This window comes from Microcaecilia unicolor, chromosome 5 (assembly GCF_901765095.1).
Source record: "Microcaecilia unicolor chromosome 5, aMicUni1.1, whole genome shotgun sequence".
NCBI lineage: Eukaryota > Metazoa > Chordata > Amphibia > Gymnophiona > Siphonopidae > Microcaecilia > Microcaecilia unicolor.
This window is the reverse complement of record NC_044035.1, coordinates 50,531,881-50,555,533: the sequence shown is the minus strand read 5'-3', so window position 1 is coordinate 50,555,533 and position 23,653 is coordinate 50,531,881. Positions and strand designations below refer to the sequence as shown.

The window sequence follows — 23,653 nt, the reverse complement described above, 5'->3', positions numbered from 1 at the left end:
ACTGAAGAGGTGGGCTTTCAGCAAAGACTTGAATATGGGTAGGGAAGGGGCTTGGCGTAAGGGCTCAGGAAGGTTGTTCCAAGCATAGGGTGAGGCGAGGCAGAATGAGTGGAGCCTGGAGTTGGCGGTGGTGGAGAAGGGCACTGAGAGGAGGGATTTGTCTTGTGAGTGGAGGTTTCGGGCGGGAACGTAAGGGGAGATGAGGGTAGAGAGGTAGCAAGGGGCAGCAGACTGAGTGCATTTGTAGGTAAGAAGGAGGAGCTTGAACTTAATGCGGTATCTGATTGGAAGCCAGTGAAGTGACCTGAGGAGGGGGATGATATGAGTATAACGGTTCTGGCGGAATATAAGACGTGCGGCAGAGTTCTGAACAGATTGAAGGGGGGATAGATGGTTAAGTGGGAGGCTGGTGAGGAGTAAGTTGCAATAGTCAAGGCGAGAGGTAATGAGAGCATGGACCACCATAACAGAGTCCTTTTGAGGAAATCATAACAGTGATAACATTCTGCAGGTATCTCCTGCCCCGAGACCACTGGGAAGGTAGGGTCCTTTAATTGAGGCATGTCTTGAATGTGACATACACTGTGGAGGCCATGTGGTCCAACAACCTCAACATTTGCCAAACTGTGACCTGCTGGCTCTGGTGGACTTCCTGGACCACAGAAGTGAGAACCTCTATTTGCTGGTCTGGGAGGAAAGCCTTGGCTCCAAGCTGTGTCTAGCAGAGCTCCTATGAACTCTAATTGTTGGAATGAGCTGAGATAGGACTTGGGATAATTGATGATGAACCCTAGTAGTTCTGGCACTCCAATGGTTCTGTGCATTGATTACCTTTGCCCCTTGCTGAGTTGTGCTCCTGATCAGCCAATTGTCTAAGTAGAGAAACACATGCATTCCCAGTATGTGTAGTGATCCTATGACTACTGCTAAGCATTTTGTAAAGACATTGGGAGCTGATGTGAGGCCGAATGGCAGTATGGGATACTGGTAGTGGTGTTTCCCTATGTGGAATCTCAGATACTTCCTGTGACTGAGATGTATCTGTATGTGGGTATAGGCATCTTAAGTTCTAAGAGCACAGCCAATTTTGAGCCTCAATCACTGGAAGCAGGGTGCCTAGGGAAACCATCCAAAACTTTTGATTTGCCAGATATTTGTTTAGGGCCATTAGGTCTAGAATAGGACAAAATTCTCCCATCCTCTTTGTGACTAAAAAGAACTTGGAATAAATCCCTTCTATTTTTCCCATGGTTGAATGGGTTTGACCACTCTGGCCTGTAGAAGGGAAGAGAGTTATTTTATAAGCAATTCCTGGTGCTGAGAGCTGAACTTAAAATCTGGAGGGATGTGTTCCAATTGCAGTGTGTGTATCCTGTCTAGACTATTGTGAGAACCCATCAGTCCGAGGTTGTAAGGGGCCACCTTGCTTGTAAAAAATTCAGTCTTCCTCATAGCAGGTCATCTGCAACAGTTACAAGAATTGCAGCTATGCTCTCCTTGAACCAGTAAAAACCTCATCCATTGCTTTGACTAGAGAGCCAGCTTGGACTTTTGAGCCCTCTGCTGCCTTGGCAAGAACAAAAACCCTAGTTATTTTGGGGAGATTGAGAGGAAGGAGCATACCATACAGACTGATGCCTCCAATGCTGTAATCAATGGACCGGTCTTCATAGCATTAAAAAAATCTGTTTGTGCTGCTTCTATCAAACTCTATTATCCCTTCTTGAAATCTGTGAACAGAATTAACAAGAATAAGGATTATGATCAGGCCCCAGACAATGCGGGCACCAATTATGGGTATCTGTGAGGGACATGGTCTTGCTGCACCAGGTGCATGTCTTGAAACCACTGGGGCCCCAATTATTGGTATTTGAGAGGGAAATGGTCTTGCTGCACATGGTGCACTTCTTGTTTTCTCTGACATGTCAGGAAAAACAGCTGGGGCAAAATCAAGTGGCTCGATGGTGAAAAAGTCCCCAGTTGGGTGCTCAATGCCTGGGGGGGGAGGAGGGAGGGCATAGAAAACAAAAAAAGTGCCAAAAATCTTAACCAATGGAAAAAAAAACAGTAGAGAAGCACTGACCCCCATGTGAACACACTTACAAAAAAATCAAGGATGACAAAAATAGGCCTGTGAACCATGATGAAGTCACTGAAGAAATATGAGCTGTGGGACGAGAGAGAAAAATGTGTTTTCACTGCTCCATGGAAAAAAAATGGGACTGAGCTGGTCCTGCATGGTGGGAATACATGTGTATGTGTAGTGGGCTGCTTTCAAAAGCTTCTGTGCTCATCCATATAGAGATATCATCCTGCTTGTCCTTGATTACAATAAATTAGATGGGATCTCACAAGGGAATGGATCAATAAGCAGAGTGTCAAGTAGAGAACACGCTGCTCAAATCTGATGGTGTGAAAAGAGACTTTTTAACCATCATAGAAATATGGGAGGAAAAAGTGAGGTTACTGTTTAAGAGGGCAACAAGAACTTTGACAATCTACTAAAGGAAACTGGGTCCCGTGTGTATTGTACTTATTTTATTTATAGGGATTTATTAACTGCCTTTATGAAGAAATTCACCCAAGTGGCTTTAAGAAGCGCTCCCCGTGCTACAGATGGTGTACAGCAGTTTAACATAAAACATAATTTTGTTTACAGTATAACAATATTAAAATGACCAAATATAAGAATAAATAGTCAATAAGGTAAATTTAGATATGACAAATTGAAACCTAGTAATAGGACTAACATGAAACAGTGTCACAAACATACACATTTAACAGCATTATAGAACATATAACAGAAATATGAAAAATGTCACTACAATACAAATGATACCATAATAGCATGGAAGAAAATTCAAATGACAGATATAATAAGAAGTCAGCTGATTAAGTGGGTGAATTGTACCAAGGGAAAAGTAGAGCCTCTTTGTCTCTTGGCATCAAAAAAGATGAGAAAGAATCCTTCCTTGTCCTCAGGAGGTGATCAGATGATGACCCATGCCAATGGCCTCTCTCAATGCTCGAAGTTGAGGGTGATCAAAACACTTGATGTCAATGCATCTCCAGGACCCATGGAGACCAATGCTTCAAATGCTGATGGACCAGATTTATTGGACCCAAAAATCCATTCACGCTGCTTTTCATGACCATGGATTCCCCTCTAACATCTATGAACACAGAAGACAATGAAAGGAATCACAATTGGGTCACCTGGCATGGGAAGGCATCAAGAACAAGTATCCATAATGGGATCCTGTAGCACTGGGACCTTTTTTCTGGGACATGTCTGGCAAAGTAAATGCACTAAAATCAAACAACTTTATGAAAAATACTCAACCGGGTATCCTAGGCTTACCAAGGCCAATAGGTTGCTGAGGAAAAAGAAAGGAAACTTAGAAATGCTCAAAAAGCCTAACAATCAGCTATTGAGGGAAAAAGATCCCGCACAACAGTGACAGGACTTACACTAAGTAAAACACAATTTCTGGTAGAAAATTGCCTCAATCACAAAAAGAGAAGTGACCTGAGAGGGAGCATCAGAAGAATGTGACTATTGAGCTCCATAGAAAATTGGCATCTGGTTAGGTCCAATGCAATAGTGGCAGGCATGAAGGCAAACAAGGATACACGGTGAACTTTCTCAAAGGTTTTTACAAAGTTGGAGAGCTGTTCCCATGCGGTGTTCTGTTGGATGAAGGAATCTCACATGTGAGAATATCATGCTTGCCCTCAGAGAAATAAAAAAAACAAAATGGAACAAGAAAAAAATAACAGAAAAAGACAAAAATTAAAAATAAAGTAAAAGTGTTAGGTGTAGGTCTGTCCAACAATAAATACACCACACTTTAAGGTCCTTTTACAAAGCTGCACTATCTTTAGCAGTGCGCTTAATGCAAAGAAGTCCATGGGAATAGATGGGCTTCTTCACATTTAACGCTCCACTATTTGGTAGCACAGCTTTGTAAAAAGACCCCGAATTTAAAAAAAAACCAAACCTTGAATTTGTGGCTGGGACCCCCACCTGCCTCTTACCCTACCTACTGAGACTTCATAGGGTAGGAGTGATCCCAGTTGCTCCAAAGCCACCAATGCTATTCCTCAAAGTAGAGCCTGTTGAGCCAAGGTCAGTGCCATTCTGAATATTTGTTGTACAACAAGATGGTTGGCCTTTTGGTCAGCCAGTGCCATTCTGTGACAATAATTCAAAACGGCAATGTCCTCAAGTACACTGGCACTGTTTTCAGAAACAGTGCTAGTAGGTGCAGGAGCAAGTGGGGATCACTCCTGCTCTGTGCGAATTTGGTAGATGGGGTAAGAGAAGGGATAGCTGAGGATGAGTATTTTTTTTTTTAATTTACAACAGGAAGTTTTGTTGAAATTTCCTGCTTTGTTTCAAATTTATTTTTTTAATTATTTTTTATTAGGATTTATTTACTGCCTTTTTGAAGGAATTCACTCAAGGCGATGTACAGTAAGAATAGATCAAGCATGAGCACTAGACAATAGACAATGAAAGCCCATCCTTATTATACATATATCACTTGGCATATATTTGCAAAAATTACCACACAGTTAATGTTATAAAGAAAAGTCATGTCACAAAACATCACCTCCACATTATAAACAACTGAGCACTTGAACAGTTCCTCTAAAGTTACAGTATCACAGTATATTTGCTAGTTGCCTCAAGTCTGAAAGGAGAATAAATTTAAAACAGAATAGTATACCTGGAATGTAAGTAAATTATTAAAGGCCTCTTTTACCAAGCTATGGAAAAAAGGGTCTGCAATGGCGTTAGCATCTGGATTTACTGCGCGTCAAGGCCCCATTTTATCACAGCAAGTAAATAAGTATTTTTTGAAAAGAAACAAGAAATGGCTGTGTGGTAAGTGAAACACTTGCCATGCATCCATTTCCAGGGCAAGCCATTACTGCCATCCATTTAGGTGATGGCAAAGGGTCCCGCGCTAACCCAATGGTAACTGGGTAGTGCGCACCCCTGCCACCAAAAAAAATTAAAATAGTTTTAAAATGCCAGAAATGACATACAGTGGTTGGTGGCACTATCACCGGGCTCCTGCAGTAGTCTGGCGGTAGTGCCGGATTCCCATGTGGTACACTTGCCGTGCCTTTGTAAAAGGGCCCCTAAGAAATTTAAATAAATTGTTTAAAAAAACAATTATTTTATACAGAGAAAGTAAGCACAAACTTGCCATTATATTTATGCCTGCACTGGAGTAGGAATAAACATACATATTATGCTGGTGAGCTATGAATGTATACTTTACATTTTCCAAAGTGTACATGCAAATCCTAAACTGTACCCTGGAACATATCAAAGTATACATAGGATTACTCCCTACATATACTTTTATATCTGTATATGATACTGAGCTTTGCATAACTGGGTTTTATACACAGAGGGCCCTTTTTTACTAAACCACGCTAGCGATACCCGGTGCGGCAAATGCAACGCAGCCCATTTAAATTGAATGGGATGTGTCGCATTTATCTGAACACCAGGTCACTATGGTGTCTAGAAATTGCATGCTGGTGTCTGGGATTTCAAGTCCCCTGGATTCAAAAAATAGAAAATTCATAGGACTTGAAATCCCAGGCACCAGCATACAATTTCTAGACAGACGTTTTTTGAAGAGCTGCCTCAAATGATGAGTTTCCTGCATTTACACCACAATTCAGCTCTGTGTAAACGAGAGCACCGTGGTGCAGGAAGTCTCATGGTTTCAAGTAAGGCTGTACTGAATATTCGTATTCAATTCAATCCAGCCCCAAAAACATTATTCGTACTTGGCTGAATAGTGATTTAAATTCAAATACAGGTAATCCAAGGCTCTAGTGGTAAACACCTGATCTCTGATTTCACGTTGCTTCTTTTATTTTTTATGTTAAGGCTCAATGCCTATTACTTGTATTCAGTATTCACATTTGGCTGAATAACATTTTTCATTATTTATATTTGGCCAAATCGCAAAATATGCAATTCAATACAGCTCTTGTTCCAAGTCTCGTGAGACTTGAAACCAAGAGACTTCCCAAACTTCCTGTACCATGTGGTTCAAGTTTATATAGGAAGCCAAATTGCATAAGGAGAACGGAAGCATGCAGTTTCTTCTGTAAATGTAGCCCAGCAAGATGAGGGGAAAAGGTGGAAATTTAAAGGAGAGAAACTGGGTAAAGACTGAAGGAGGAGGTATGAGAGAGACTGGATAAAGGTTTAGGGAAAAGGTATTAGAGAAACTGGGTGACAGTTGAGGGAGGTATTATGAGAGGGAGAAACTGGGAAGTCTGGTGGTGGGGGGAAGGTATGTGCGAATAAGAGAAGCTAGAAGGCTGGGGGAGGCAGTATGAGCGAGAGACAGACAGGTGGGGTCCTAGACAAAGGTTATATGTGAAACAGAGGCAATTCCTTCTTTGTTTCACCTACCAAGAGGGTACTGTCACACAGCTGACAACATGCTTGGGGAAGAGAAACTACTGGCATTTGCCAGTGATTTGCAGATGCACCTTAAGGGATTGCTTTACTGAAGTTTCTTTGGATGTAGACACAAAATAGGAAAAAAGCCTTGGTAAGTCAGTCTCTAAAGGGACTACTGGTGATATAGGAGGGGATTCCATTGTCCCCCCCCCCCCCCCAGTTCACTGGGGACAATGTTGGAGAGGTGGGGAAGGAGAGGCGAGAGGGGTTTTCCATTGCTGGCACTTAAGGTTAATGAAAATGTGTCAAGGCCCGATGTCTATATGTGTGTGTGTATACATGCTATATTTATAGTATCTTTGTGAAAATACTAATACAGCACAATAATGTAGAGATAAATTGGCATTTATTTATTCACAGCCAACACACTGAATTACATAGAAAGATCTCATTGCCAAAATATGCTAGAGCCTAACAGTTTTCCAGATCAGAACTACAAGCACCAAAATATACATTGGGAGAGCATTAAAAATATATATACATTATATATAAAGATTGGTTAAAATTCCTATATGTACATAGTCATATGGCGAACCTACTGTGCACAAACCCAGTGAAAGCTGTAGAAAAGCTACTTTATGTTCATGATGGTGATGGCCTTTCTGCTACAGTACAAGTGCTTGTGCATCAAGTATAAAATGCAAATCTGTAACACAGGTAAGCTTATTAAAAAAAAAAAAATCTATAAATAAGGCACTGTACTTTCAACTAAGACTGCAAAGTTCCAAGTTTAAACAAACAAGAAACAAATTGCAATAATTTACTTTCTCAGCAAATAAAAATTGTCTTCTCTGAGTTCTATTAAGAGTCCTAAAACTGTGTATTTTCCCCTTAACTCTGTATTCTTTAAAAGCTTGATACAACATACAAAAGTAGCTTTGATTAATGCAAAATAAGGATGAACAGAACAAGTGTTTAAACTATCACAATTCTAATTGTTATTTTTGTCCAAATTATTTTTGCTTATTGCGTGGTGTTGGGTTAAGTTTTGCCCGTAATTTTCTTTTCTTTAAGGCTACAATATTTTGCTCATTTTTCAAGGATCTGGTTTGGGTCTTTATATTGTGCTTCTCTTTCTCCATTTCTTTCGGTAATCTTGAAGTGGTTTTCCTAGTTCTTTGCTTTGGAAATTTTGTTACAGGTTGTCTAGAGGCTGCACATTGTTGCCGTTTGTTTTTCATGACTTTAGCTTTCTGGATTGATAGTCTGTCTTTTATATCACGCTTTCTTGGGACAGCTATTACATTCTTCTTAATCAAAGACATTTTAGTAGAAACCTTATTTTTCTCTTCCACTGCAGCCTGTTTTCTCGTAGTTGGTGCTTTAGAGGGTGGTTCTAAATATTTAGCTTTCTTAGCTTTTTTACCTGGAAGCTTCTCTTTGCTAGAAGAACTGGATGCATCTTTTGTATCAATAATATCACACTCTACTTTTTTCTTTTTGTTTAACTGCACATCAGTTTTTGGTAGCTCTTCATGTGATCGTTTTTTCCCTTTCTTACCTTTAAGCCTCTCTTCCATTTGCCCAGGTTGTCCAGAAAATGCATCTGCTTTAACTTGTAAGGCCAGTTTAGGAGACATTAGAGGATTAATGCATACACTTTTCCGGACTGGCTCAACTTTCTCCAGATTCATTGCAGTTTCATTCTCTTCCTCATTATTTACCAAACTGTGCTGAGTTCCTACCTTTCCTTTCATGGTAGAATACTTTTTCAGGATCTGAGTGTTGGTAGATGGTTTCAGACTAGGAAGAGATTTAGTATCCTGAAAATCAGTGTGTTCATCAGAGCTTGAATTAGCAGATATGAAGATTTCACTGGAAGACTCATTGGTTGCTGCTTTATTATTTGAATCTCGAAATTTGGCCCATAAGTTTTGAGTTTTCCAATTATTTCGCAAAGGAGTTGCCCCAGGAAATTTCTTTAGATGTTTTTTCAAGCGTTCAGCCTGTAAACTGTGGGGATACAAGTTAGAGGATGAATACTTCTGTAGGGGAATCAGAGAAACAGGGAATTCTCCAGGGATACGAGTGTTCAGTTTTTTAACTATCACTAGGGATTTAGTTTCTGTTGTTTCTAGGAACCATTTACATATATTAGATAACTTGAAAGGCTTCATAAATAACATCTGAACGGGGGAAAGTTTTTGAACTTCTAGGGAATTTCTGGTTTTCCGTACTCTTTTCTTTGTTCTCCATATTTCTTTCAGCTTATCAGATTTGGTTTTTGTTTTGTGCACTGGCTGGGTTTCTTTCTCTAGCGAAATCCAGCCCTTCTGAATTTTTATATACTTGGTATTGAAGTCAGCAATAAGTTCTTGGTTTTCTTCTTCAGCACACCAATCCACAAACTTTGGCTTTCCATCTTCATGAGCATTCACATCCTTTAAATTAATGGCATCTTCATTTTCTAAAGCACATTCTTTCAATGTTTTTTTATGAACTTGTATATTTTCCTTTGCTAAATTTTTTTGGGGTATTTTATTCTCAAAAGCAGGAGAATGTCTTAAATTGTAGGACCTTAATGCTAGTTTTTTGTGCTTCATCAAACTTCTGGATGTCATAGGTCTGACACCATTCCTAGTATTATGCAATGTAGATGAATTTAACATAGCTTTTTGGCTCAGTATAAAACTATCAACTTTTCTTATTGAGCTTTCCAAATGTTTCATATTGGTATCTCTTGGTTTCTTTTTTGCTTGCTCTCTGCAACTTGTTTTTGCTTTGGGGAAATGAATTTTCCTTTCATCAGAATTAATATCAATAGAAACTTTCAGCTTCTCTCCAGACTTATAACCACTACCTGTATCTGTGACCACAGCTTGAGACTGCCCTTCTCTACTTCTATTATTTTCTTGTGTTATTTTGGTTTTGTAGAACTGCTGAGTGAAAACAATATTTTCTTCAAGAAGACCCTCAAAGTCAATAACTATATTTTTCTTCCAAATATTCTTCAACAATGTCTTGTGGAAACAGTCTGTAGGGAAATGCACATATTTTGCCTTACGAATACGTACAATTTTTTTATAACGTTTACTACCTGGGTTTTTAAACAACTCAATCTGCAGACAAGGAAGCTTAAATGTAGAGGAAGAAACTGGCTTCTGCTTGATGCATGTAGTCAATGACTGACACTGCTGACTTCGTAGACACCTATCAGATATAACAGAAACTTTTTTCCCTTTCTTTTTCTTCTTAACTGCATTGTGGTTACCATAATTCCTGTCTGCAGAATATACTTTTACACTTTCACACCGTGTTGACAAATTGCTGTTTTTCCTTTTCCCAATCTGCTTAATTTTCTTTTGGGGTATTTTATTTTCACTCATTTTGTTGAGATCTGAATTAATCACAATTTTACTTTGGTCTGTTTGGTCTTCATTCAGAGTTACCTTTTTTTCTGGTGCAACATCAATTTTCTGACTTATATCAACAGTGCCCATATTAATAAGAAATTGAGGAACATCTTTTGAGCAATGAAAATCTTGCTCATTGATAGTTTTTGAAAGTGACATACATCCTGGAACAACAGTTTCTTTTCTAATACCAACTGCCAAAATGGAAGGTTGTGTAGAATCAGTAATGCTTTCTTTATTCACTGTGTCATCTGTACTAGCATTTTTATTATGCCTAGAGTCAGCAGCCCCAACTGGATTACCATCCTTTATGAGAGAGATAGAGTTAGCAGCCCCACCTGGATCGCCATCCTTTATGAGAGAGACCGGACTAAAGTCAGCAGCCCCACCTGGATCGCCGTCCTTTATGAGAGAGACAGGACTAAAGTCAGCAGTTACCTCTGGATCACCATCCTTTATGGGAGAGACAGAACTAAAGTCAGCAGTTACCTCTGGATCACCATCCTTTATGGGAGAGACAGGACTAAAGTTAACAGCCCCCTCTGGATTATTTCCGTCCTTTAAGGAAGAGACAGGACTAAAGTCAGCAGCCTCCTCTGGATCACCGTCCTTTATGAGAGAGACGGGACTAAAATCAACAGCCCCCTCTGGATCACTGTTCTTTATGAGAGAGACGGGACAAAAGTCAACAGCCCCCTCTGGATCACCGTCCTTTATGAGAGAGACGGGACTAAAGTCAACAGCCCCCTCTGGATCACCGTCCTTTATGAGAGAGACGGGACTAAAGTCAACAGCCCCCTCTGGATCACCGTCCTTTATAAGAGAGACAGTACTAAAGTCAACAGCCCCCTCTGGATCACCGTCCTTTATGAGAGAGACGGGACTAAAGTCAACAGCCCCCTCTGGATCACCGTCCTTTATAAGAGAGACAGTACTAAAGTCAACAGTCCTCTCTGGATCACTGTGCTTTATGATAGAGACAGAACTAAAGTCAGCAGCCCCCTTTGAATCATTGTCCTTTATGAGAGATACACGACTGAAGTCAAGAGCCACTTCTGGATCATCATCTTTTATGGACAGCCCAGGTATAGAGACAGCAGCCCCTTCTGGAGTCCCATCTTTTCTGGAAGACTTGGGTCTGGAGTCAGTAGCTTCTTCTAGATTGTTGACCTTGTGAGATACACAACTAAAGTCAAGAGCTTCTTCTGGATCATCATCTTTAATGCAAGACCCAGATATAGAGTCAGCAGTCCCTTCTGGATTTCTGTCTTTTCTGGGAGGCCCAGGTCTAGAGTCAACAGCCCCTTCTTGATTCCTGTCTTTTATGGGAGACTTGGATCTACAGTCAACAGATGCTTCTTGCATTCCATCTTTTATGGGACAAATAGCTCTAGGACCAACAGACATTTCTTGATTTCCATTTTTTATAGGAGAGACAGATCTAGCATTAACCGTTTCTTCTCGATTCCTGTCTTTTAAGGGAGACATAGAACTGAAGTCAATAATCTCTTCTTGATTACCACATATTATGAGAGAAACAGGTGTAGCATCAACTGTTTTTTCTCTAATGGCAGCTTCAAAAAGAGAAACAGGTCTGAAAACCATATTCTTTTCTTCACAGGTAATTTTTGAAGGTCTAGCATTGAATAACCCTTCTCTAGTATCTTCTGAAAGACGAGAAGAAACAGGTCTGAAAACCATATTCTTTTCTTCACAGGTAATTTTTGAAGGTCTAGCATTGAATAACCCTTCTCTAGTATCTTCTGAAAGACGAGAAGAAACACATTCTACAGTCTTGCTATTATGCTTTCCTATAATATTTTCACTGTAAGTATTAATATCTTCTGATACGCCTACCATGATATCTAGCTGCTCAATTTTCTTCTCCATGTTTTTAATAGAAGGTGAAGTACAGGTTATGATTTTTGATTTGTTTGAGCCTTCTTCTTTTGACTTTTCATCATGTACTAATGAAAGAAAAGCCGTTAAAGGTCCAGATGCAGCCTCTTTTGATATTAATGAACTAGCTCGAGAAGTTTCATACTGTAAGTCCAAGTCCCTGCTCACAGTCTCATCCAGTTTCTCTTTGATGAATGGGGTTCCTTGTAAGTGTATCTTAAGAGGTGCCCGTACCCCATCTATTTCTTGAGAATTTCCAATAACTGGGATTTCTCCTGTACACAGTGTACCTGGAACCACTAATACTTGATTAGGTGTTACTATGTCAGGTACTGATGGTGAACTTCTTACTAATGTGCGAACAGTTGGAAGCTCACAACATTCACCATTGAAAAAATATCCACGGGTACTCTTCCTTGCTGTCTTCCTTAAAGATATTAAGGACCTTTGATTCTCTAAGTGACACTCAGTTATTGGCTGACTTATGTAAACAACATCACACTGGTTATCATAATCATTAATTCGCAATCCTGAGGCTCTTTTGCACTTTCGAGTTGCTTTTATAGTAGTTGAATTTGATTTCACTCTTGTATGGCCACTTGAAGTCTTATTCAGACCTGCATAAGGGCTTGATGCCAGCCAGTCTTTAGAATTTTCAAATGGATTTATTTCACCATTAAGTAAATGGTTACTTGCTTTATTCCTTCCTAATAGATGCTGAATATTTTCATGTTTTAAACTGGCATCTTGTTCAGCTGATTCTAAATCTTCATGCAAAAATGCTTTAGTTCCACACTGTAAAGTACTTGCACTACTGACAGTCCTTTGCAAGCTTGATGTAAAATTTGACAATGCTTCTGGTAAAGATTTGAGTGAATTCTTATGATAGACTGAACTGTCAGAAATGTCCTCACTGTTGTTCACTTGTGTTACATTTGTATCAGTTAAACATTTTACTAATGATTTATTCTGTGTCTGGTCCTTGCCTTCTTCACACTTTTTGACCATAGATGCCTGCCCAGCAGTTTGTTCTTCAATGTCTTCAGAAATATGGTGACAGTTTGGGGATGGATTAGGCAGTGAGGCACACTGCTGTACAGAGAAAACCTTCTGGGTTCTATAAGTCCTTGCTGGAAATGAAGATGAAGTATCTTTAACAAGGCTACTGGAGCACTTTGCTTCAGCTATACACAATTGCTCTGTAGACTGGTTGATGGAATGTTCCAAGTTGGGGTTAGCACCTACACAAGCAGATCCTTGTGAAACAAATTTATCTTGGTGCAACTCTGACAAAGAGCTGGACTTCATTGCTGAACAGTTAGTGTCTGTATCACTAATGTCAGTGCTTTGTAGGCTACAACTAGACATACAAGAAGTTGTATCAGGTAAATGATATCTTTCAGTGCATAGGTCATTTAATACATGAATAAACCGCTTTTGATGATGTGAACACAGCCTGATCATAAATTTTTCTAATGCAGACTTCGGCTGATTTGTGGTTGATTTTATTTCTATCGTCTCTGATGTTTCTTCACTAGAAAAAGAGAGAGAAAATAAAATTAGTTGAGGATATTTACAACAAATCAAAGCACTACATGTCACTTTTCCCCTCTCAAATGAACACAACGGGGCTAAATCTACTAACCTGAGTTAATGTGCATTAGTAAATAGGCTCTACTGACAACAACGGGACTTGTATTAAATAGCAATAATGTATGTTAATGCATCTAGCTCCGTGTCTCTAGAAAACTGTACTTCCGTGCCCATACTAATAGAATTTAAGATTACATAAAGAATCTCAATGCTTTAGAAAAGGGGAAAGGGGATGAGGTTTGATATACTGCCTTTCTGTGGTTACAATCAAAGTAGTTTAAATATTACAGGTACTTATTTTGTACCTGGGGTAATGGAGGGTTGTGACTTGCCCAGAGTCACAAGGAGCAGCACTGGGAATTGAACCTGGTTCCCCTGGTTCTCAGGACGTTGCACTAACCATTAGGCTGCTCCTCCACAACCCCACTTCACTCATTACAAATGTTCATCTTAAAGTAGAAAAAAATATATTAACTGTGTCCTTAGCATGGAACATGATTAATTCATGTACAGCTTTAAAATAAACACTTGTAATAACAACTTTGTTCTAACAGTAAATTTTGCAGACAAAACATTTTTGGAAATTGCCATGAAACTATAAGAAAGAAAACTAAATTAAACTATCTCCAAATTAAAGAAATTTCATAATTAATTTCTGAAATTGTATTTGCTTCAATATTTAACACAACAGAACTCTATTTTAACAAGGGAAATTATGAAACATTTATTTTGCAACACATATTGGGGCAAGTATCATGGTTAAGCCACAGCACTTTACCACATTTGGTTGGAATTTGCAGAAGGGTGGAGAACAACATACTCTTAAGCTAGGAAGGAAAAGGAAGTAAGTATCCCTACTGTGGCAATCTCTGCCAGCCAATGGGCAGTGCTGAGAGAGCACTTTGGAAGAGGTAAACTTTCATTCCTTGGGGTAACAAGGATTCCCCCCCCCCCCCCCCCCCCCCCCCCCCCCAGCCCATCTGGAGAGAGGTGAGAAGCAGAAATTACAAGGAAAAAAACAATAGGGAAAAGACAAAACACTATTTTCACATCTGTTTTACAGCCTTAATTATACTATAATCTAAGATATGAAGACAATCTATATATAACTATCTGTTCTACACAGCCTGTGTCTAATATTTTTGTCACTCATGAGAAATCTCATCAGTTACGTTTTCCCTCAAGAAACATGAGCTCAACATGGAAGTTATTAAATGTCTTTCCCTAAAGAAATTATTTTGCAGTTTTCAACCTTCCAATTTTTGAATGAAAGAGAACATAGAAAGTGCATTTTAAGGTTAGATGGATAATGAAAATGAAACTAATATTTTATATTAATTAGTATATATGATTGCATTTTTGTTGCTAATGAAACAGAATTTAGTAGAGAAGGATAACTGAAGAGCACTATGTACTGATCTGAAAAGAGGTAACAGAACATTTATTTATACTGGTATGATAAAGTGAAGTTACTCATCTGTAGCAGATGTTCTCCGAGGACAGCAGGACACATGTTCTCACATGTGAGTGATGTCATCCACGGAGCCTGGAACGGACACTGCCAGCATTTTCATCTTCTAAAGGCTTTTGACAGGCTCGACCTCACATACCTTCCTGCTTGCCCAATTCACATGGGACACGTAGTTGGATAAAAAAAAGTATAAAGAACACAACTGCTATGGGAGGTGGAAGGGTATGTGAGAACATATGTCCTGCTGTCCTCGGAGACTTGTTACAGATAAGTAACTTAACTTTCTCTGAGGACAAGCATGACTTGGTGTTCTCGCATGTGGGAATCCCTACCTACCAGGCTCACTGAAAACAGTCAATATGGACTTGCAATGGCAAGAACAATGTGAACCAATAACACAAAATAAACTTTCCTGTTGTAAAAGTGCAGGCCATTGTGTTGGGTATTCTGCTCGAGACAGTAGTGAGATGTGAACGTGGGGACTGAAGACCAAGTTGCAACTTACAAATCTCCTCAATGGGTCTGACCTCAAGTGGGCAACGGATGTTGCCATGGCTCTGACATTATAAGCCATGACATGGCTCTCCAGAATCCGCCCAGCCTGGGCATAAGTGAAGGAGATACAGTCTGCTAACAAACTGGATAAAGTGCATTTACTGATAGCTGTTCCCATCCTGGTTGATTCAAATGAAACAAAAAGTTGGTTGAACTGTGTCTATGATCTTTAGTCTGTTTCAGATAGAAGGCTAAGGCTCACATGCAGTCCGACATGTGCAGTGTGCTTTCAACAGGATGGGCATGAAGTTTTGGGGAAAACATTGGAAGACCAACTGTCTTATTAAGATGGAACTGCAATACTACCTTAGGAAGCAAACTTAGGACATGTGTGGAGAACTACTCTGTTATGATGAAACTTTGTGTGGAGAACTACTCTGTTATGGTGAAACTTTGTGTAAGATGGATCAGCTACTAGGGCCCGCAGCTCATTGACTCTATGAGCTGAAGTGATCACCATCAAAAATATGATCTTCCGGGTCAGGTACTTCAGATGACCCGAATCAAGTGGCTCATGACACAGTGGGAGGAACATCTAGAGGCTGTACAGAGATGGGCTTACCCTCTACAGAGTGATGGTTTGCGCTTATTGCACTGAGCTGAATCTTACAAAGTAGTTTTTGTGTAGGGAAAGAAAAAGAATCTAGGACATTGTCGTCACATCAGATGGCAAACCTGTTTCATTTGAAAGTGTAATACCTCTTAGTGAAATCTTTCCTGGAGGCCAGCAGGACCTTGGAAACAATCTCAGGCAATGAACGGATGCAAATTATACACTCTCAATATCCAAGTTGTGAGGGCCAGGGACTGGAGGTGCAGAAGAGTCCCATTATTCTCGGTGATGAAGGTCAGAAAACATTCCACCAAAGGTTCTGTGAAGTACAACTCCAGGAGAGGGAATCAAATCTGACTCAGCCAATAAGCTGCAATGAGGATTATGGTTACTTGGTTCTGCTCGAGTTTCAGCAGAGGAATTGGAGGAAATGCATACAGAAGGGCTTCCCCCCAATCAAGAGAAAAGACATCCTATGCTAGTCTGCGGTGTGACCCAAGACTGGAGAAGTACAGTGGGACCTTGTTCTTAAGATGAGTGGCATAGAGATCCACCAAGGGGGTGCCCCATTCTCGGAAGATCTTGCAGGCAACACCCATACTGAGAGACCACTTGTGTGGTTGCATCGTCCTATTCAGTCTGTCCACCAGACTTTTTTGCCCACCAGGTATGTGGCTCTGAGTACTACGCCATGGCTGATGGCCCACTGCTACTTGACACTTGGAGTAGTATCCCGTACCCTACTGCACGGCAACTTGATTGTCTGCTTGGATTAGAACCATTTGATTCACTTTAGAGTGTTCCAAACTATCTGGAGCTCTAGGAGACTGATGTTAAGCTAGGTCTCCTAAATGGAGCAGTGACCCTGGGTGCAAAGCCCATTTACATGGGCACCTTTCCCCAGGTTGGATGCATCTGTGGTCAAAATTTTCTGTGGAGGAGGAATTTGGAATTAAAGTCCAAGAGTTGAATTGGTCTGAATTGTCCATCAGAGAAGGGATTGGTGTAATTGAGGTGGCCAAGGTGAGATCCGTCAGATTCCCTGTGGCCTGATACCATGGGAAGCCAATGGAGGTGTTCCATGAGTGACATGTGCAGTGTAAGCCTAACAACCTCAACATCTGTTGAGCTGTGACTTGCTGGCTGCTGTGAACCTGATGGGTGATGCAAATGAACACATCCACCCTTACCTGAAGAAGGTAGGCTCAAGCTTGAACCACGTCTAGGAGAGCTCTAATGCACTCCAAATGCTGTACTGGGAAAAGGTCGTACTTTGGATAGTTCATTACAAACCTAGCAGCTTGAATACCCAAATAGTTCTTTGTATTGATTCTTGAGTACCTTCCTTTTATGAGCTCTTTATCAGTTGATCATTCAGATAGGGAAACATGTGCACTCCCAGTTTGCGTAGTGAAATTGCGACTACTGCAAGAAATTTTGTAAACACTCAAGGAGTGGACATGAGGCCAAATGGCAAAACATGGTACTGGAAATGGTGTCCCATACATAAACTCTAAGATACCTCTTGTGACTTGGATGTATCTGGACGTGGGTGTAAGCATCCTTTAAATCAAGACAGCATAGCAAATATTTTCCTGAATCATACGAAGAAAAATCATCCTGAAGTTTTCTTTGACCTGATATTTGTTCAGGGTCCTTAGGACTAGGATGGGACAAAATACCACCATTTTTTGGGGAGCATGAAGAAATACTTGGAATAGAACCCTTTATCCTCTTCCCCTGGTGGAAGGAGTTCAACTGCATGGGCCTTCCTCTGCAAGCGCTTCCTGATGCTGAAAGATGAGTTTTGAAGCTCTCACTGAGCAATTTGGAGGAGGTTGATACCAAGTGAGAGTGTAACACCCCACCCGGACTATCTGAAGTACCCACTAGTATGAGGTTACAAGGGGGCCAAGCTTTCTTGGAAAAAAAATTCAGCCTACCTCTGATCAGTTGGTCACTCGGGGTGGGTACTTTTAATTTGGCTATGCTCTGCTGGAGCCAGTCAAAAGCTTGCCCCTTGCTTAAACTGGGAGCTGGCTGGGATTTCTGGGCCTATTGCTGTGGGAGGCAGAAGTGCAAGGCCTGGGTCTGCTGGGGAGGGTGAGTCAAGGAAGTAAACCTACACCTCAGAGTAGTAGGAATCCTTCCCTACTCCTACCCGAAAACCTCCACGACGTGGAAGCTGTAGAAGGAGTGGGCCAAGACGGACTTCATGGTGTCAGTTTTTTTCTTAATGAGATCAGCAACCTCCTTGATTTTGTCCCCAAAAGATTGCCACCTTGGCAAGGGACATGTGCCAACTTTTCTTGAACCACTTGTTCCAGGTCTGAAACGTGCAGCTATGAGAGGCTGTGCGTGCCAATACTTAAGGCAGGAAGTCTGAATGCTAGGACAAAAGCATCAAAAGTTGGTCAGGCTATGTGCTTTTGATACTACTTCTGCTTAGCTGCTAGCTGGCAGAGTTCCATGACTTTCTCAGGAGGCACAGTGTCTGCAAACTTCAGCACACTGTGCACCAAGTTCTGCAAGTACATGCTCACATACATGTAAGACTGGATGTGGGAAATGAGCATCAAATCCTTAAATGCTTTGCTTCCAAAAATTCTAGAGTGGGAGCATCCCTGCCCAGGGGAGCCAGGGCATGGGTCTTCAAACTTTTGGCTCTTTTGAGAGCGGATTCAGCCACCATGGAAATTTTATTTATTACATTTGTATCCCACATTTTCCCACCTATTTGCAGGCTCAATGTGGAATGAAAAAGCTGTGGTTTCTCAAACCTATAAACCTATTGGACTCTATACATAAGAGTCCACTTACTCTGAAACAATCTGTACAGTGAATGGGGTCTCTCAATTCCACATCTGTGCAGATGTTGTGCACAGGCACTGTCACAGCTTCCTTAGGAGGGGAGTCAATCATGGATGTCCAATGTCTCGGCCCTGGGCTTGCCCTCAATTTCCAACTTAAATGGGATGGCTTCAGCCACCTCCCTCAAAGTTGACAAAAGGGAACTCCTCTGAGGGAGACTTTTCCTGTTCTGGAAAGGAATCTGAAGGAAGGCGAAGGGATCCCTCCTCCGAGAGATCCTCTAGCTCTACATCAGATTCCCAGGAGTGGTCTGTATCTGACTCAGCAACATACCCATCATGGGATGTCTGATTCCTCGTCTGCCATGGACATAAGAATATAAGAATAGCTATACTGGGTCAGACCAGCTGCCCATCTAGCCCGGTATCCTATCATGCTGCCAACTGTGGCCAATCCAGGTCAAGTACCTGGTAGAAACCCAGTAAGAAGCAATATTCCATGCCATGGGCAAGCGTCTCCCATGTCCATCTCAATAACAGACTATGAACTTTTCCTCCAGGAACTTGCCAAACCTTTTTTAAACCCAGATATGCTAACCCCTATTACTACATACTCTGGCAGTGAGTTCCAGAACGTAACTATTCTTTCAATGAAAAAAAATATTTCCTCCTATTTATTTAAAAAAATATTTCCATGTAATTTCATTGAATGTCCCATGGTCTCTGTACTTTTTGAAAGAGTGAAAAATAGATTCACTTTTACCCGTTCTACATCACTCAGGATTTTGTAGATCATAATATCACGCAACCCACACCCCCTCCCTCCAGCCATTTCTTTTCCAAGCTGAACAGCCCTAACCTCTTTAGCCTTTCCTCATATGGAAGGAGTTCTATTGCCTTTATCATTTTTGTCGCTCTTCATTGAACCTTTTCTAATTCTGAAGTATCTTTTTTGAGATACAGCAACCACAATTGAATGCAATACTCAAGATGAGGTCGTACCATGGAGCGATACAGAGGCATTATAATATTCTTGGTGTTATTTTGCATTCCTTTCCTAACAATTTCTAGTATCCTGCTTATGATTTTGCCTGCCGACACACACTGGACAGAAGATTTCAGAGTATTCTCTACAATGGCACCTAGATCTTTTTCTTGAGTGCAGACTCCTAAGGTGGATCCTAACATCAGGTAACTGATTCGGATTCTTCCCAATGTGTATCACTTTGCATTTTGCACATTAAATTTTATCTTCTATTTGGTTACCCAGTCTTCCTGCAATTTTTCATAATCCACATGTGTTTTGACAACTTTGAATAGTTTTGTGTCATCTGGAAACTTAATCACCGGTCCCAGTACAAATCCCAGCAGTACTCCACTATTCACCTCCTCCACTGAGAAAAATGGCCATTTAACTCTACCCTCTGTTTTCTGTCCAATAACCAATTCCTAAGCCACAGAAGGACATTGTCTCCTATCCCATGAGTTTCTCATGGGGAACTCTGTCAAAACCTTTCTGAAAATCTACATATACTACATCAACCAGCTCACCATTATTCACACCTTCAAAGAAATAAAGCAAATTGGTGAGGCATAACTTCCCATGGCTGAACCCATGCTGAGATTGTCCCATTAAATCATGTTTGTCCATGTCTTCCATAATTTTAGTCTTTATTACGGCACTGAATTCAGGCTTACCGCTCTATAATTTACCGGATCACCCATAGAACCCTTTTTAAATATCGGTGTCACATTGGCCACCCTCCAATCTTCAGGTACTGCAGATGATTTTAATGACAGGTTACATATTGCTAACAGCAGATCAGCAATTTCACGCTTGAGTTCTTTGAGTACCCTTGGATGTATGCCATCCAGTCCAGATGATTTACTACTCTTTAATTTGTCCATTTGGCTCAGTACATCTTCCAGGTTCACCGAGATTTCTTTCAATTCCTCTGCATTATCACCCTTGAGAACCATTTCTGGTACAGGCAGATCTCTTACATCTTCTTCCATAAAGACCAAAGCAAATAATTAATTCATTCTATCTGCTACGGCCTTGTCCTCCTCGAGTGCCCCTTTTGCTCCTTCATGATCTAACAGTCCCACGGTTTCCCTCCCAGTTAGGCTTTCTGCTTCTGATGTACCTGAAAAAGGTGTGTTATGAATTTTTGTCTCTGTGGTAAGTTTTTCTTCGTATCCTCTATTAGCCTTCTTCTTTACCAATGCTTTGCATCGAGCTTGCCAGTGCTTAAGTTGCTTCTTATTTTCTTTATTTGGATCCTTTTTCCATTCTTTGGAGGCTACTCTTTTGGCTCTAATAGCCTCTTCACTTCACCTTTTAACCATGTTGGCTGTCTTTTGCTCTTCTTTCCACCTTTGTTAATACATGGAATACATCTGATCTGGGCTTCCATGATGGTATTTTTAAACAATGCCCATGCCTGCTTTAAAGCCCTAACCTTTATGGCTGACCCCTTTAGCTTCTTTTTAACCATTTCCCTCATTTTGTCATAGTCCCCTTTCGAAAATTAAATGCTCCTATGGTATATTTCCTTATTGACTTCACTCCAGATATCTGCTCAAATTTGATCCTGTTTTGATCACGGTTTCCCAGCAGATCCAACACTATTACCTCTCCTACCATGCCCTGCATTCCACTAAGGACTAGATCTAGAATAGCTCTCTCTCTTGTTGGTTCTTGGACCAGTAATTTCAAGAAGCATTTATTACATCTAAGAATTTTACCTCCCTAGCGCTCCCTGATCTAACATTTATCCAGTCAACATTGGGGTTAATTGAAATCATTCATTATTATAATGCTGCCTAATTTGCCAGCTTTCCTAATTTCTGTAAATATTTCATCATCTGTCTGTACATTCTGTCCTGGCAGATGGTAGTACGGCCCAACCAGTATACTCTTTATCTTCACAGTATGGAATTTCTATCCACAAGGATTCAACGCTGTTATCTGTTTCATGTAGAATATTTATTCTGTTTGACTAAAGTCCCTCTAACATATAGCGCAACCCCCCCCCCTTTCAATTTGATCCACTCTATCATTACGATATAATTTGTACCCTGTAACACAGTGTCCCATTGATTGTCCTTCTTCTACCAGGTCTCTGAGATGCCTAATATACCTACCTCTTTGTTTAGTGTTATACACTCCAACTCTCCCATCTTAGAGCCAGATGCACAAAGGTCCCGTTAAGGATCTGTCTGCGTTTCCAAATCGGTAAAAATTTACCGATTTAGAAACACAGAGGTATTCACTAAGAAAATCGCATGCAAATGAGCTGCTCGCTGCTTTTGTGACCCTGCTCATTTGCATGCGATATGGGGGAAGCAAGTCGGTGAGCTGAGCATGCGCAGAACAGTCAATCGCTATGTGTGGCTGCTCTGCGCGTGCTACAGACAGCTCCCATACACGCATCAAGATGCGTCTATGATAGCAGTAGATTTACCCTTTTTTTTTGGTTGGCAGACACAAAAGCGCTTTTTTTTGGATGGGCATACCTGTATTGCAGCTCCCTGCCTCCGGCTGTTGGGAAAAAGTGAGAAAAACCTCGCTCTGCTGCTCTCTGCTCTTCTGTGAGGAATCAGCAGCATCAGGGCTTGGTTCCACCCCACTGTTCCTTCTGCTTCCTTCTATTGGCTGGCTGACATCCTAGAACGCCCATCTCCCTGAAGATGGACTCTCATTGGCTGGCTGCTGTCCCAACTCCTCTTCCCTGTAGGACTTCCCTGATGACATCACTTTAGAGCTGTGAACTGAATGGCTCTGAACTTCCTGGTGTCCCCCCCCCTCCAGTAATGAGTGGGCAGGACATCCCAGGCTAATGCTGTCTGATTGGTTTAGCCCCTCTCTGTGGAGGGGGACACCAGGAAGTTCAGATCCAATCAGTTCACAGCTCTAAAGTGATGTCATCAGGGAAGCCCTGCAGGGAGGAGGAGTTGGGACAGCAGCCAGCCAATGAGAGTCTATCTTCAGGGAGATGGGCGTTCTAGGATGTCAGCCGGCCAATAGAAGGAAGCAGCAGGAACGGCTGGGGGTGGAACCAAGCCCGTGTCCCACAGATGCTGTTTCTTTGATGGACCCTTAACTTCCTTGCATTTTTGGTAAGTCACCATTACTTTTATGCTTTACATTTCAGTACTCCCCCCCCTCCCCCACCCAATTTCTTGCCAGTAAATATAATTTGAAAAAGAAACATATGTGCACGGCTTTCATACATGCAAAAAAGCTGCGTGTAAGCTATTATAATATTTCTTTTTGTGCGCCATCTTCCCTGCCTTGTTTCTCCCCTTCTCCTACTTGTAATAATGAAGAACTGGCAGGTCCACACCTCACGTTAAAATTTCCTCGGTAAAGGTAGGGACTGTTTTTGTGCATGGGGTCGGAAACGGTAGTGCATTGCATCACATTGTAATAAAAATTAGCTCATTTGCATTCTGTTTTCGTTAGCTGCTACTGTGACAGGAAAATGGCTCGGAGAACCCTTCTGTGCATGTCCCGGTTTACTACTTGCATGCTAAACTGGCTAGTACCAGTTTAAAAACCACGTTGCTGGCTTGTTTAGTGCATCTGGCCCTGAGTTTTTAGAAATGCTTCTATATAGTAGACACTTAGAGGGGCATAATTGAACGGCGCCGCAAAGAACAGTCCCGAACCGTATTATCGAAAAAGATGGCCGGCCATCTTTCGTTTCGATAATACGGTTCGGGCCGGCCAAATGTCAGAGATGGCCGGGTTTGAGATGGCCGGCATCCCGGCGAACTCCAAGGCACTTGGTCGTGGAAGGGGCCAGCATTTGTAGAGCACTGGTCCCCCTGACATGCCAGGACACCAACCGGGCACCCTAGGGGCACTGCAGTGGACTTCAAAAATTGCTCCCAGGTGCATACCTTCCTTAC

General features: G+C 41.2%; 1 long non-coding RNA gene across 1 annotated transcript; it reads right to left on the bottom strand.

Annotated features, from left to right (window-relative positions):
• Positions 1–22,577, bottom strand: LOC115470022. Its single transcript, XR_003942106.1, has 5 exons — positions 22,568–22,577; positions 20,759–20,852; positions 9,458–9,462; positions 5,370–5,374; positions 1–14 (listed from the first exon to the last, which is right to left on the bottom strand). It is a non-coding gene; the product is annotated as an uncharacterized LOC115470022 (long non-coding RNA).
• Between the last annotated feature and the right edge of the window lie 1,076 nt (positions 22,578–23,653).